Raw genomic sequence first — 16,556 nt, 5'->3', positions numbered from 1 at the left:
CTAACTCTGTCAGTAAGTATCCTACCATATACTTTTCCAATTACACTTAGAAGACAAATGCCCTTATGATTACCACACACTTCTTTTTCGTCTTTTCCTTTGTACAGAGGAATACATATACCTGACTTCCAATCCTCCAGTACTCGACCTTCTTCTCAGGCCGATTAGCACATTTTCCATATCCATTCTACCAGCATATCTCCCCATGCTTCAGCATTTTACCACACACTCCATCATTTCCTGAGGTTTTCCCCATTTTGACTTTCTTCATTGCTTCCATTACTTTCGTCCAATCTATTCCTTCCTTATTATCTCCCTGCTTCTCCTAGACATTCCCCGGCCGCTTATACTCGCATTATTTTCATTCTTTATGTTAAGCAGTTCCTTAAAGTTTTCTCTGCATCTGCCCATTTTTTCTTCCTTCTCCACTGTCAATCTACCATTTTTATCCTTCACTCTCCTGCTAACTTCCTTATCACTCCGTCTGACTCTCTTCACCTTTTTCCAAAACATTTTCTTACATAACCTCCATTTACACTCGGATTCCTTCCAAACTCCTTATCCACTCTTCTCTTATTCTCTCTCATTAATCTTTTCATCTCTGTCTTCCTCGCTACATATAACTGTCTTTCCCTGTCTCAATTTCCTCCATACCTACGATTTATTGTAATTATGATATTTCTTTTTATTGTTCCAAACGATTTAATAAAGGTTAAGAATTTTCCTTTGTAGTGAAGGTGATAGTAAATGTTATTAATGTATTAGCTCTTTATTATAACTCGCGTTTTGGAAAATTACTTGGTTTTATTTATCTATTTATGTTACGTGGTCTAAAAATAGCAAAAGTGTGTGGAGAAGAGAAGTTGTAATGAGGGTGAGGTTGTCTTTTCTTCACTCTAGGCATCAGACTGCTTTTTCATCTTGGGAGTTTCCCTATTGCTGAAGAGGTTAGTAAAGGTTATCTAACATCTCTAGTTCTAATTGTTTCTTCAAAGCTGAGTAAACTGTTGAGAGATAACGAAAAATACGTAAATATATAAATACAAAGAAAAAGGAAAAAAGAAAGGAGAGCAGGCATTCATATTACAAAGGCTAACAAGGTAAATAAGTCTAAGGCCGGTATATTTGTAAGTTAAGGAAGCTCCCTTAGACCATTTCTTAAGCGACTTAATTTGTTTATTACACCTTCTTCCTTCTTCTTGGTAACGTAAATACTTCCATTACCGGCATATTAACGAGACGTATCCTGAAATAAATAACTAAGGACGAGGTATCAGGAATTTTCGTTAACAGACGGGAATACGGGCCTAAGAGCTGTATTCTCGTCGTATCAGGTGGCTTTATAACAGCCTTCCCGTACCATATTTTTTTTTCTTTCTTTCTATTTCACTTTTTCTAATATATAACACGTTGACATTACCTTCCATATTATTTATGTCATACTGATAGACTAAAAATTGGTGAATATGAATGAGACACGTAGGTATATAAACTGAGATGGAGTAAGTGAGGTTAAGTAACAGTGCGTATTTGCTATATTCCTTTCACTTTAACTTGGACCAAATTTTAATTCTTTTGCAGAGTATTCCACCTAAGTCACTGGCAGAAGAAGACAACACCTTGGCTATGCATCCTTTCCACAGCACAGCTTTGTTACTAAGGCGATGTTTCTCGGATCAATCTTTTGTTAGAAGTCAGCATTCAAGATGCAGGTATGGAAGTATAGGGGACGTTAAAAAAGTATGTCCTTCTAATTGCATCAGTGTAATTACACACACACACACACACACACACACACACACACACACACACACACACACACACACACACACACACACTTACCTTTCTGTGTGTCTACCCAACCCCTTCTTTCCCCTCCGCAGCTGCTCCTGATAGTGAGCCTAGCTGCGTGCGACCTGGTATTTATGCAGTTGACAGGGACACTTGGTGTTCCTTCCCCCTCCCCAGCGACACACACACACACACACACACACACACACACACACACACACACACACACACATCAAAGCCTAACTTACCAATAAATACTCACCTACGCCCCTACCAACACACACACACACACACACACACACACACACACACACACACACACATCAAAGCCTAACTTACCAATAAATACCCACCTACTCCCCTACAAACACACACACACACACACACACACACACACACACACACACACACACACATCAAAACCTCACCTACCATTAAAACAGCCCTACCAACACACACACACACACACACACACACACACACACACACACACACACACACACACACACACACTCATTTGCCAATAAACAAACACCGCACCCCCTCCCCCACACACATGGACGTTGTGCTGCGCCTGTCGTTTTACTGATGAAGGTTATGTTGATACAGCATCACTTCACCAGACATACACAGTTAGAATCTACATTGCTGAATATCTTCCGTCTAGAAAGAGAGAGAGAGAGAGAGAGAGAGAGAGAGAGAGAGAGAGAGAGAGAGAGAGAGAGAAAGAGAGAGAGAGATTAAAGTCCACGATTACCGTAATTCTCTGCTTATATGCAATATATTATAATTGTCTGTGACCTAATTCCCTATCTCCTGAGAGAAGAATGACGGATTACACAAGTGAGAATGAAGCTGCAGTCCACCGGGATCACGTCCTGATGAGCCTGAATACCACACCAGCAACAATGACAACGATGAAAACAATAACATTGATATCAACAACATCAACAACGTAAAAAACTAGCAGCAACATACATATTAACAACAACAGCAACAACAAAAAGATCAAGAACGTTAACAACAACAATAACAGTAGCAACAACAACAACAATCAACATTAATTACACCTGTTAAAAACTTTTGCTTTCCATTAACACCTTTACCTCGCCGATTTCTCTCTCTCTCTCTCTCTCTCTCCATTTGTAACGTTTTAGGAGAGAGGTTCATTTTTGCTGCCTCCAAGCGATTTTATTCTATACGGCGAAGCTCTCTGGCAGATAACGTGTTAATGAAGGCTGTCCAAGCACTAGCGTCGAAAATGGTCTCATAGGGTACATAAAACCATGTGGGTATGGGGAAAATGTGAAAAGAAATCATGACAGAGAATGACGTAATAGATCGTTTGTATTATGCCCTGAATTAGTCCAGAAAATGAATTTATAACATTTTTCCCCAATAAAATTAACTATACTTGTGTAACATATAATTTTGATCATTAATTTGTCTCTGCAATAAAGATAATAATGACAATAAAATACGAGTATAGTTCTCATTATTTCCTTTTGCCTATTTTCATGCATCGTATTTTTTTCTTGTTCTTCATACACTTTAGTAATTTAAATGACGTAGGAACAGCTGTGAAACGGTAACTGTCAGCTTGACCGAAATCAATGACATGAAGGACTGTGTTCTGGTCTGAGTAGGCGGCTCAGTAGTACTCCTTCCCTACCAGTATATCCACGCATTTAACATCATTATTTTCTCAAGAGTTATTATCCCAACTATAACAGCAATGAAAAAGAAATAAAAAACGTTAATGCCAATACTATGGTGAAATAGGTGGAATATTTGTCTATCTGTCTATGTACCACTCTATGTTTAAATCTATCTCTACTACTACTACTACTACTAATAATAATAATAATAATAATATTATTATTATTATTATTATTATTATTATTATTAAAAATAATAATAATAATAATAATAATATTATTATTATTATAATTAAAAATAATAATAATAATAATAATAATAATAATCATAATAGTGGTAATAATAGTAATAATAATAATAATGATAATTCACAAATTATTTAGGCATGACAACCCTGATGCTGGAAATGTACATAAGAGAGCTGAGACGTAACATTAGTAAAAGGCGAGCACTGTCTTAAAAGTCAATGAAAAACAGATTTTCAGAAAAAGTGATAATTACTAGGTTTACTTGAGAGAGAGAGAGAGCTGCTATTGGACAGTCTTCGCTTCATTGTGATTCTCTGCCAGACAAAAATTTGGAAGGTACGGTAATAATTACAAAAAACATTTGAAAGTAGAAATATGGCCACATTCTTCACTCATAAACTATAATGAACTATCATGTATACGCTCCATTACGTAATTTAAAACTTCTTTTTTTATTTAGAACGAAAAAAGTCAAGTTATCTAACTAATAAAATCCCATGGAAGGAGGTTACTCTGTTAGAATTTCAGCGGTTTTTTTTATTTTCTTCTTCTTATTTTTTTAATTCACTGCTGCTGCTCCAAACCATGCCAACTGGCGTCATGGTTTCCTCATCCCTCAATACATATATGTGGTATGCGTAATTCCCTTCACGCATTACACCCCCTCCCCCCCCCCTCTCTCTCTCTCTCTCTCTCTTTTCCATGCATTCTGTATAGCAGAACATCACCAAATTAGGCATCCTCAGTATGTCTCATGGGCACTGTTTCTGTTTTTGTTTTTTTTTATTCATTTGTTTGTCATGTAGTGTTATTCCGCATCAACTCGTGCTAACATAAGTTTTTTTTTGGTGTTTTTTTTTAAATGGACTGTCCTCGAGGTAACACTGTTTGAGATTCAGTGTCCAGTAAGTGACTACTATCAGGAAAGGAGATCGAGCACTAACATATAAGCAAAATCTGAGTCAGAATGTAATGTCTCAAACGAAGGATGGCAATTTAACAGAGATCAGAGGAAGGGAATCAAACCAGAGCCCCGCAGGATCACACTCCGTCACGTAGCCATTGAGTCAAAAGTACTATTTGCCTACTTCACTACACAGATTTTTATTTATTTACAAATCTGTAGCTCATTACAAACATTACCGGCATTGAAATACTTCTGAACTTCCTAGGGTTGGACGGTTTCTTTGGAGCAGATTAGAGCGCAAAGTCTTGATGAATACATGTTGCATATTGCTTTCATATACCACGTTTTAAAATGTTGCTGCTGATGTGAAGAAAGAAACTGTCTGTTGTTGTGTCAATAGAGAAGACGCACCCTGCTGCTCCTGATAATAGTAAGTAGAATTATGAACAAGAATGCTTCAGGCGAAAGATTTTTTCCTAAACTGTAACATCACCCGCAGAGCAGAGTCATTGCACACCTGCAGACAAGTGTTACCACAAGCGTATCAAGAGGAGGCCATCAGCTAAGGGGAAATAACTAACTCAGATGTGAAGATGTTACCTGCAGCAAATTGATGTGTTTGCATGATCCTGTTCCTGCATGAATCCTATCACTTTTATATACGATGACCGATGTATTTTTTTCTTGCTGCAGGCAAATAACTTATTCCGCTTCTGGATCTTCTTTCATAGTGGATAGGGTAAACAAGATTCTGATGCTAAAAAAAATAAAAATGAGATTATGAAATTTTTTTTAATCAGTTCTTCTCAGCTCTACGACAAGACTTTGATAATTTGAATGTTGGTGATAATATGACTGTCAGGGATGTTGCTCTATGATGCCTGATCATTAAATGTAGGTATATACTATGACTTATTTATGTTGCATGACGCATTCACGCAGATGTCAGTATTGCACATGTAGAATTATCCAGTTAACAATTTTTTTTCTTCTCCCGACGACGGCCGGTATATTCACTATATTACTGGACGCTTCAGTTCCATAATGGTTGGCCACATACAAATCACCTCCACGTTGTCCTGTCCCCCGCCATTTCACTGCTCTTCCCCCAGCTCTCACCCCCCTCTCTTATGTACCTCTCCAACTGCATCTCATCCTTGGTCTCCCCTTTCCCTTTCCTTCCCCCTCCACCTCACTCACATACTTTCTCATTAATCTCTTGCTCTCCATCCTCTCCATATGGCCAAACCACCTCAGTGTACTTGTCCTGACGCTTTCTATCTCATCCGCATTCACACCACAACGGTCTTTTACTTCCTCATTTGTCAGTCTGTTTCCCAACGTAACTAAACACGCTCCTCTCAGATAACTCATATCCATTGCTCTCACTCTTGATTATTTTGTGTTCCGACAAGGTCCAAGATTCATATCAGTATTAGAGTTGGAATCAGAATACTGTCTTGCAGCGACTTTTTTACTTTCATGCTGACTTCCCTTGTCTTTTATCACTGCTCTCAAAGAACCAACAACCTTTATTCCTTGTTTCACCCTTTCTAGCACTTCATCCTCCAAACTTCCAACCTTACTCATCACACTACCCAAGTACTTAAATGCACTCACATTTTGCATTTCCTCATCATCCATCCTCACCGTACATTCACTGACTTCATTGCTCTTGAAGACCAGAACTTTCCTCTTCCTTACCTTCTGTTTCTTACACACTGTCCCAAGCTCATTCACTAAGCCTTGCAGTTCCACCTCCTCTTCACTTAACAATATAGTATCGCCTGCAAAGACAGTACAGAAAGTTTCCAAACACTGCCCCTTCTCATCAGCGCGGCTCCAACATCCACTGGCATACTGTACCTCGTTTATAACCACATCTATATACACATTGAATATCCATGGTGACATAACTCATTCCTTTTTCAATCCAACATTCTGAAAGAATATTTCACTCAGTTCGCTATCCATACGCACTGCAGCCTTAGCACCTTCATACATTCTCTTCACGGCATTCAGCAATTTCCCATTTACTCCATATATTCTTCATATTTTCCACATTCCTTGTCTATCCATAGACATATGCTTTCTCTAAATCCATGATGGCCGCATGCAACTTCTTTCCCTTCTCTTGAAACGTTTCCACTAAAGACCTACGGACGAATATCTGATCCACACAACCTCTTCCCTTTCTAAAACCTCCCCGTCCTTCACCAACTATTCCCTCTGTTATTTCCCCTAACTCTGTCAGTAAGTATCCTACCATATACTTTTCCAATTACACTTAGAAGACAAATGCCCTTATGATTACCACACACTTCTTTTTCGTCTTTTCCTTTGTACAGAGGAATACATATACCTGACTTCCAATCCTCCAGTACTCGACCTTCTTCTCAGGCCGATTAGCACATTTTCCATATCCATTCTACCAGCATATCTCCCCATGCTTCAGCATTTTACCACACACTCCATCATTTCCTGAGGTTTTCCCCATTTTGACTTTCTTCATTGCTTCCATTACTTTCGTCCAATCTATTCCTTCCTTATTATCTCCCTGCTTCTCCTAGACATTCCCCGGCCGCTTATACTCGCATTATTTTCATTCTTTATGTTAAGCAGTTCCTTAAAGTTTTCTCTGCATCTGCCCATTTTTTCTTCCTTCTCCACTGTCAATCTACCATTTTTATCCTTCACTCTCCTGCTAACTTCCTTATCACTCCGTCTGACTCTCTTCACCTTTTTCCAAAACATTTTCTTACATTACCTCCATTTACACTCGGATTCCTTCCAAACTCCTTATCCACTCTTCTCTTATTCTCTCTCATTAATCTTTTCATCTCTGTCTTCCTCGCTACATATAACTGTCTTTCCCTGTCTCAATTTCCTCCATACCTACGATTTATTGTAATTATGATATTTCTTTTTATTGTTCCAAACGATTTAATAAAGGTTAAGAATTTTCCTTTGTAGTGAAGGTGATAGTAAATGTTATTAATGTATTAGCTCTTTATTATAACTCGCGTTTTGGAAAATTACTTGGTTTTATTTATCTATTTATGTTACGTGGTCTAAAAATAGCAAAAGTGTGTGGAGAAGAGAAGTTGTAATGAGGGTGAGGTTGTCTTTTCTTCACTCTAGGCATCAGACTGCTTTTTCATCTTGGGAGTTTCCTCACTGCTGAAGAGGTTAGTAAAGGTTATCTAACATCTCTAGTTCTAATTGTTTCTTCAAAGCTGAGTAAACTGTTGAGAGATAACGAAAAATACGTAAATATATAAATACAAAGAAAAAGGAAAAAAGAAAGGAGAGCAGGCATTCATATTACAAAGGCTAACAAGGTAAATAAGTCTAAGGCCGGTATATTTGTAAGTTAAGGAAGCTCCCTTAGACCATTTCTTAAGCGACTTAATTTGTTTATTACACCTTCTTCCTTCTTCTTGGTAACGTAAATACTTCCATTACCGGCATATTAACGAGACGTATCCTGAAATAAATAACTAAGGACCAGGTATCAGGAATTTTCGTTAACAGACGGGAATACGGGCCTAAGAGCTGTATTCTCGTCATATCGGGTGGCTTTATAACAGCCTTCCCGTACCATATTTTTTTTTCTTTCTTTCTATTTCACTTTTTCTAATATATAACACGTTGACATTACCTTCCATATTATTTATGTCATACTGATAGACTAAAAATTGGTGAATATGAATGAGACACGCAGGTATATAAACTGAGATGGAGTAAGTGAGGTTAAGTAACAGAGCGTATTTGCTATATTCCTTTCACTTTAACTTGGACCAAATTTTAATTCTTTTGCAGAGTATTCCACCTATGTCACTGGCAGAAAAAGACAACACCTTGGCTATGCATCCTTTCCACAGCACTGCTCTGTTACTAAGACGATGTTTCTCGTGTCAATCTTTTGTTAGAAGTCAGCATTCAAGATGGAGGAATGGAAGTATAGGGGACGTTAAAAAAGTATGTCCTTCTAATTGCATCAGTGTAATTACACACACACACACACACACACACACACACACACACACACACACACACACACTTACCTTTCTGTGTGTGTCTACCCAACCCCTTCTTTCCCCTCCGCAGCTGCTCCTGATAGTGAGCCTAGCTGCGTGCGACCTGGTATTTATGCAGTTGACAGCGACACTTGGTGTTCCTTCCCCCTCCCCAGCGACACACACACACACACACACACACACACACACACACACACACACACACACACATCAAAGCCTAACTTACCAATAAATACTCACCTACGCCCCTACCAACACACACACACACACACACACACACACACACACATCAAAGCCTAACTTACCAATAAATACCCACCTACTCCCCTACCAACACACACACACACACACACACACACACACACACACACACACACACACACACACACACATCAAAACCTCACCTACCATTAAAACAGCCCTACCAACACACACACACACACACACACACACACACACACACACACACACACACACACACACTCATTTGCCAATAAACAAACACCGCACCCCCTCCCCCACACACATGGACGTTGTGCTGCGCCTGTCGTTTTACTGATGAAGGTTATGTTGATACAGCATCACTTCACCAGACATACACAGTTAGAATCAACATTGCTGAATATCTTCCGTCTACAAACAGAGAGAGAGAGAGAGAGAGAGAGAGAGAGAGACAGAGACAGAGAGAGAGACAGAGAGACAGAGATATTAAAGTCCACGATTACCGTAATTCTCTGCTTATATGCAATATATTATAATTGTCTGTGACCTAATTCCCTATCTCCTGAGAGAAGAATGACGGATTACACAAGTGAGAATGAAGCTGCAGTCCACCGGGATCACGTCCAGATGAGCCTGAATACCACACCAGCAACAATGACAACGATGAAAACAATAACATTGACATCAACAACATCAACAACGTAAAAAACTAGCAGCAACATACATATTAACAACAACAGCAACAACAAAAAGATCAAGAACGTTAACAACAACAATAACAGTAGCAACAACAACAACAATCAACATTAATTACACCTGTTAAAAACTTTTGCTTTCCATTAACACCTTTACCTCGCCGATTTCTCTCTCTCTCTCTCTCTCTCTCTCTCTCTCTCTCTCTCTCTCCATTTGTAACGTTTTAGGAGAGAGGTTCATTTTTGCTGCCTCCAAGCGATTTTATTCTATACGGCGAAGCTCTCTGGCAGATAACGTGTTAATGAAGGCTGTCCAAGCACTAGCGTCGAAAATGGTCTCATAGGGTATATACATAAAACCATGTGGGTATGGGGAAAATGTGAAAAGAAATCATGACAGAGAATGACGTAATAGATCGTTTGTATTATGCCCTGAATTAGTCCAGAAAATGAATTTATAACATTTTTCCCCAATAAAATTAACTATACTTGTGTAACATATAATTTTGATCATTAATTTGTCTCTGCAATAAAGATAATAATGACAATAAAATACGAGTATAGTTCTCATTATTTCCTTTTGCCTATTTTCATGCATCGTATTTTTTTCTTGTTCTTCATACACTTTAGTAATTTAAATGACGTAGGAACAGCTGTGAAACGGTAACTGTCAGCTTGACCGAAATCAATGACATGAAGGACTGTGTTCTGGTCTGAGTAGGCGGCTCAGTAGTACTCCTTCCCTACCAGTATATCCACGCATTTAACATCATTATTTTCTCAAGAGTTATTATCCCAACTATAACAGCAATGAAAAAGAAATAAAAAACGTTAATGCCAATACTATGGTGAAATAGGTGGAATATTTGTCTATCTGTCTATGTACCACTCTATGTTTAAATCTATCTCTACTACTACTACTACTACTACTACTAATAATAATAATAATATTATTATTATTATTATTATTATTATTAAAAATAATAATAATAATAATAATAATAATATTATTATTATTATTATTAAAAATAATAATAATAATAATAATAATAATAATAATAGTGGTAATAATAGTAATAATAATAATAATGATAATTCACAAATTATTTAGGCATGACAACCCTGATGCTGGAAATGTACATAAGAGAGCTGAGACGTAACATTAGTAAAAGGCGAGCACTGTCTTAAAAGTCAATGAAAAACAGATTTTCAGAAAAAGTGATAATTACTAGGTTTACTTGAGAGAGAGAGAGAGAGCTGCTATTGGACAGTCTTCGCTTCATTGTGATTCTCTGCCAGACAAAAATTTGGAAGGTACGGTAATAATTACAAAAAACATTTGAAAGTAGAAATATGGCCACATTCTTCACTCATAAACTATAATGAACTGTCATGTATACGCTCCATTACGTAATTTAAAACTTCTTTTTTTATTTAGAACGAAAAAAGTCAAGTTATTTAACTAATAAAATCCCATGGAAGGAGGTTACTCTGTTAGAATTTCAGCGGTTTTTTTTATTTTCTTCTTCTTATTTTTTTAAATTCACTGCTGCTGCTCCAAACCATGCCAACTGGCGTCATGGTTTCCTCATCCCTCAATACATATATGTGGTATGCGTAATTCCCTTCACGCATTACACCCCCTCCCCCCCCCCTCTCTCTCTCTCTCTCTCTCTCTCTCTCTTTTCCATGCATTCTGTATAGCAGAACATCACCAAATTAGGCATCCTCAGTATGTCTCATGGGCACTGTTTCTGTTTTTTTTTTTTTTTTATTCATTTGTTTGTCATGTAGTGTTATTCCGCATCAACTCGTGCTAACATAAGCTTTTTTTTTTTTTTTTTTTTTTTTTTTTTTTTAATGGATTGACTTCGAGGTAACACTGTTTGAGATTCAGTGTCCAGTAAGTGATTAGTATCAGGAAAGGAGATCGAGCACTAACATATAAGCAAAATCTGAGTCAGAATATAATGTCTCAAATGAAGGATGGAAATTTAACAGAGATCAGAGGAAGGGAATCAAACCAGAGCCCCGTAGGATCACACTCCGTCACGTAGCCATTGAGTCAAGAGTACTGTTTGCCTACTTCACTACACAGATTTTTATTTATTTACAAATCTGTAGCTCATTACAAACATTACCGGCATTGAAATACTTCTGAACTTCCTAGGGTTGGACGGTTTCTTTGGAGCAGATTAGAGCGCAAAGTCTTGATGAATACATGTTGCATATTGCTTTCATATACCACGTTTTAAAATGTTGCTGCTGATGTGAAGAAAGAAACTGTCTGTTGTTGTGTCAATAGAGAAGACGCACCCTGCTGCTCCTGATAATAGTAAGTAGAATTATGAACAAGAATGCTTCAGGCGAAAGATTTTTTCCTAAACTGTAACATCACCCGCAGAGCAGAGTCATTGCACACCTGCAGACAAGTGTTACCACAAGCGTATCAAGAGGAGGCCATCAGCTAAGGGGAAATAACTAACTCAGATGTGAAGATGTTACCTGCAGCAAATTGATGTGTTTGCATGATCCTGTTCCTGCATGAATCCTATCACTTTTATATACGATGACCGATATATTTTTTTCTTGCTGCAGGCAAATAACTTATTCCGCTTCTGGATCTCCTTTCATAGTGGATAGGGTAAACAAGATTCTGATGCTAAAAAAAATAAAAATGAGATTATGAAAATTTTTTTAATCAGTTCTTCTCAGCTCTACGACAAGACTTTGATAATTTGAATGTTGGTGATAATATGACTGTCAGGGATGTTGCTCTATGATGCCTGATCATTAAATGTAGGTATATACTATGATTTATTTATGTTGCATGACGCATTCACGCAGATGTCAGTATTGCACACGTAGAATTATCCAGTTAACAATTTTTTTTCTTCTCCCGACGACGGCCGGTATATTCACTATATTACTGGACGCTTCAGTTCCATAATGGTTGGCCACATACAAATCACCTCCACGTTGTCCTGTCCCCCGCCATTTCACTGCTTTTCCCCCAGCTCTCACCCCCCTCTCTTATGTACCTCTCCAACTGCATCTCATCCTTGGTCTCCCCTTTCCCTTTCCTTCCCCTCCACCTCACTCACATACTTTCTCATTAATCTCTTGCTCTCCATCCTCTCCATATGGCCAAACCACCTCAGTGTACTTGTCCTGACGCTTTCTATCTCATCCGCATTCACACCACAACGGTCTTTTACTTCCTCATTTGTCAGTCTGTTTCCCAACGTAACTAAACACGCTCCTCTCAGATAACTCATATCCATTGCTCTCACTCTTGATTATTTTGTGTTCCGACAAGGTCCAAGATTCATATCAGTATTAGAGTTGGAATCAGAATACTGTCTTGCAGCGACTTTTTTACTTTCATGCTGACTTCCCTTGTCTTTTATCACTGCTCTCAAAGAACCAACAACCTTTATTCCTTGTTTCACCCTTTCTAGCACTTCATCCTCCAAACTTCCAACCTTACTCATCACACTACCCAAGTACTTAAATGCACTCACATTTTGCATTTCCTCATCATCCATCCTCACCGTACATTCACTGACTTCATTGCTCTTGAAGACCAGAACTTTCCTCTTCCTTACCTTCTGTTTCTTACACACTGTCCCAAGCTCATTCACTAAGCCTTGCAGTTCCACCTCCTCTTCACTTAACAATATAGTATCGCCTGCAAAGACAGTACAGAAAGTTTCCAAACACTGCCCCTTCTCATCAGCGCGGCTCCAACATCCACTGGCATACTGTACCTCGTTTATAACCACATCTATATACACATTGAATATCCATGGTGACATAACTCATTCCTTTTTCAATCCAACATTCTGAAAGAATATTTCACTCAGTTCGCTATCCATACGCACTGCAGCCTTAGCACCTTCATACATTCTCTTCACGGCATTCAGCAATTTCCCATTTACTCCATATATTCTTCATATTTTCCACATTCCTTGTCTATCCATAGACATATGCTTTCTCTAAATCCATGATGGCCGCATGCAACTTCTTTCCCTTCCCTTGAAACTTTTCCACTAAAGACCTACGGACGAATATCTGATCCACACAATCTCTTCCCTTTCTAAAACCTCCCCGTCCTTCACCAACTATTCCCTCTGTTATTTCCCTAACTCTGTCAGTAAGTATCCTACCATATACTTTTCCAATTACACTTAGAAGACAAATGCCCTTGTGATTACCACACACTTCTTTTTCGTCTTTTCCTTTGTACAGAGGAATACATATACCTGACTTCCAATCCTCCAGTACTCGACCTTCTTCTCAGGCCGATTTGCACATTTTCCATATCCATTCTACCAGCATATCTCCCCATGCTTCAGCATTTTACCACACACTCCATCATTTCCTGAGGTTTTCCCCATTTTGACTTTCTTCATTGCTTCCATTACTTTCGTCCAATCTATTCCTTCCTTATTATCTCCCTGCTTCTCCTAGACATTCCCCGGCCGCTTATACTCGCATTATTTTCATTCTTTATGTTAAGCAGTTCCTTAAAGTTTTCTCTGCATCTGCCCATTTTTTCTTCCTTCTCCACTGTCAATCTACCATTTTTATCCTTCACTCTCCTGCTAACTTCCTTATCACTCCGTCTGACTCTCTTCACCTTTTTCCAAAACATTTTCTTACATTACCTCCATTTACACTCGGATTCCTTCCAAACTCCTTATCCACTCTTCTCTTACTCTCTCTCATTAATCTTTTCATCTCTGTCTTCCTCGCTACATATAACTGTCTTTCCCTGTCTCAATTTCCTCCATACCTACGATTTATTGTAATTATGATATTTCTTTTTATTGTTCCAAACGATTTAATAAAGGTTAAGAATTTTCCTTTGTAGTGAAGGTGATAGTAAATGTTATTAATGTATTAGCTCTTTATTATAACTCGCGTTTTGGAAAATTACTTGGTTTTATTTGTCTATTTATGTTACGTGGTCTAAAAACAGCAAAAGTGTGTGGAGAAGAGAAGTTGTAATGAGGGTGAGGTTGTCTTTTCTTCACTTTAGGCATCAGACTGCTTTTTCATCTTGAGAGCTTCCTCACTGCTGAAGAGGTTAGTAAAGGTTATCTAACATCTCTAGTTCTAATTGTTTCTTCAGAGCTGATGAAACTATTGAGAGATAACGAAAAATACGGAAATATATAAATACAAAGAAAAAGGAAAAAAGAAAGGAGAGCAGGCATTCATATTACAAAGGTTAACAAGGTAAATAAGTCTAAGGCCGGTATATTTGTAAGTTAAGGAAGCTCCCTTAGACCATTTCTTAAGCGACTTAATTTGTTTATTACACCTTCTTCCTTCGTCTTGGTAACGTAAATACTTCCATTACCGGCATATTAACGAGACGTATCCTGAAATAAATAACTAAGGACGAGGTATCAGGAATCTTCGTTAACCGACGGGAATACGGGCCTAAGAGCTGTATTCTCGTCATATCAGGTGGCTTTATAACAGCCTTCCCGTACCATATTTTTTTTTTCTTTCTATTTCACTTTTTCTAATATATAACACGTTGACATTACCTTCCATATTATTTATGTCATGCTGATAAACTAAAAATTGGTGAATATGAATGAGACACGCAGGTATATAAACTGAGATGGAGTAAGTGAGGTTAAGTAACAGTGCGTATTTGCTATATTCCTTTCACTTTAACTTGGACCAAATTTTAATTCTTTTGCAGAGTATTCCACCTAAGTCACTGGCAGAAGAAGACAACACCTTGGCTATGCATCCTTGCCACAGCACTGCTTTGTTACTAAGGCGATGTTTCTCGGATCAATCTTTTGTTAGAAGTCAGCATTCAAGATGCAGGTATGGAAGTATAGGGGACGTTAAAAAAGTATGTCCTTCTAATTGCATCAGTGTAATTACACACACACACACACACACACACACACACACTTACCTTTCTGTGTGTCTACCCAACCCCTTCTTTACCCCTTCTTTCCCCTCCGCAGCTGCTCCTGATAGTGAGCCTAGCTGCGTGCGACCTGGTATTTATGCAGTTGACAGGGACACTTGGTGTTCCTTCCCCCTCCCCAGCGACACACACACACACACACACACACACACACACACACACACACCAAAGCCTAACTTACCAATAAATACTCACCTACGCCCCTACCAACACACACACACACACACACACACACACACACACACACACACACACACACACACACACACACACACACACACACACACACACATCAAAGCCTAACTTACCAATAAATACCCACCTACTCCCCTACCAACACACACACACACACACACACACACACACATCAAAACCTCACCTACCATTAAAACAGCCCTACCAACACACACACACACACACACACACACACACACACACACACACACACACACACACACACACTCATTTGCCAATAAACGAACACCGCACCCCCTCCCCCACACACATGGACGTTGTGCTGCGCCTGTCGTTTTACTGATGAAGGTTATGTTGATACAGCATCACTTCACCAGACATACACAGTTAGAATCAACATTGCTGAATATCTTCCGTCTAGAAAGAGAGAGAGAGAGAGAGAGAGATTAAAGTCCACGATTACCGTAATTCTCTGCTTATATGCAATATATTATAATTGTCTGTGACCTAATTCCCTATCTCCTGAGAGAAGAATGACGGATTACACAAGTGAAAATGAAGCTGCAGTCCACCGGGATCACGTCCAGATGAGCCTGAATACCACACCAGCAACAATGACAACGATGAAAACAATAACATCAACATCTATAACATCAACAACCTAAAAAACTAGCAGCAACATACATATTAACAACAACAGCAACAACAAAAAGATCAAGAACGTTAACAACAACAATAACAGTGGCAACAACAACAACAATCAACATTAATTACACCTGTTAAAAACTTTTGCTTTCCATTAACACCTTTACCTCGCCGAGTTCTCTCTCTTCTTCT

This window comes from Coenobita brevimanus, chromosome 25 (assembly GCF_032717465.1).
Source record: "Coenobita brevimanus isolate Jiangsu-jjx chromosome 25, ASM3271746v2, whole genome shotgun sequence".
Classification (NCBI taxonomy): Eukaryota; Metazoa; Arthropoda; class Malacostraca; order Decapoda; family Coenobitidae; genus Coenobita; species Coenobita brevimanus.
This window is presented reverse-complemented; position numbering follows the sequence as displayed.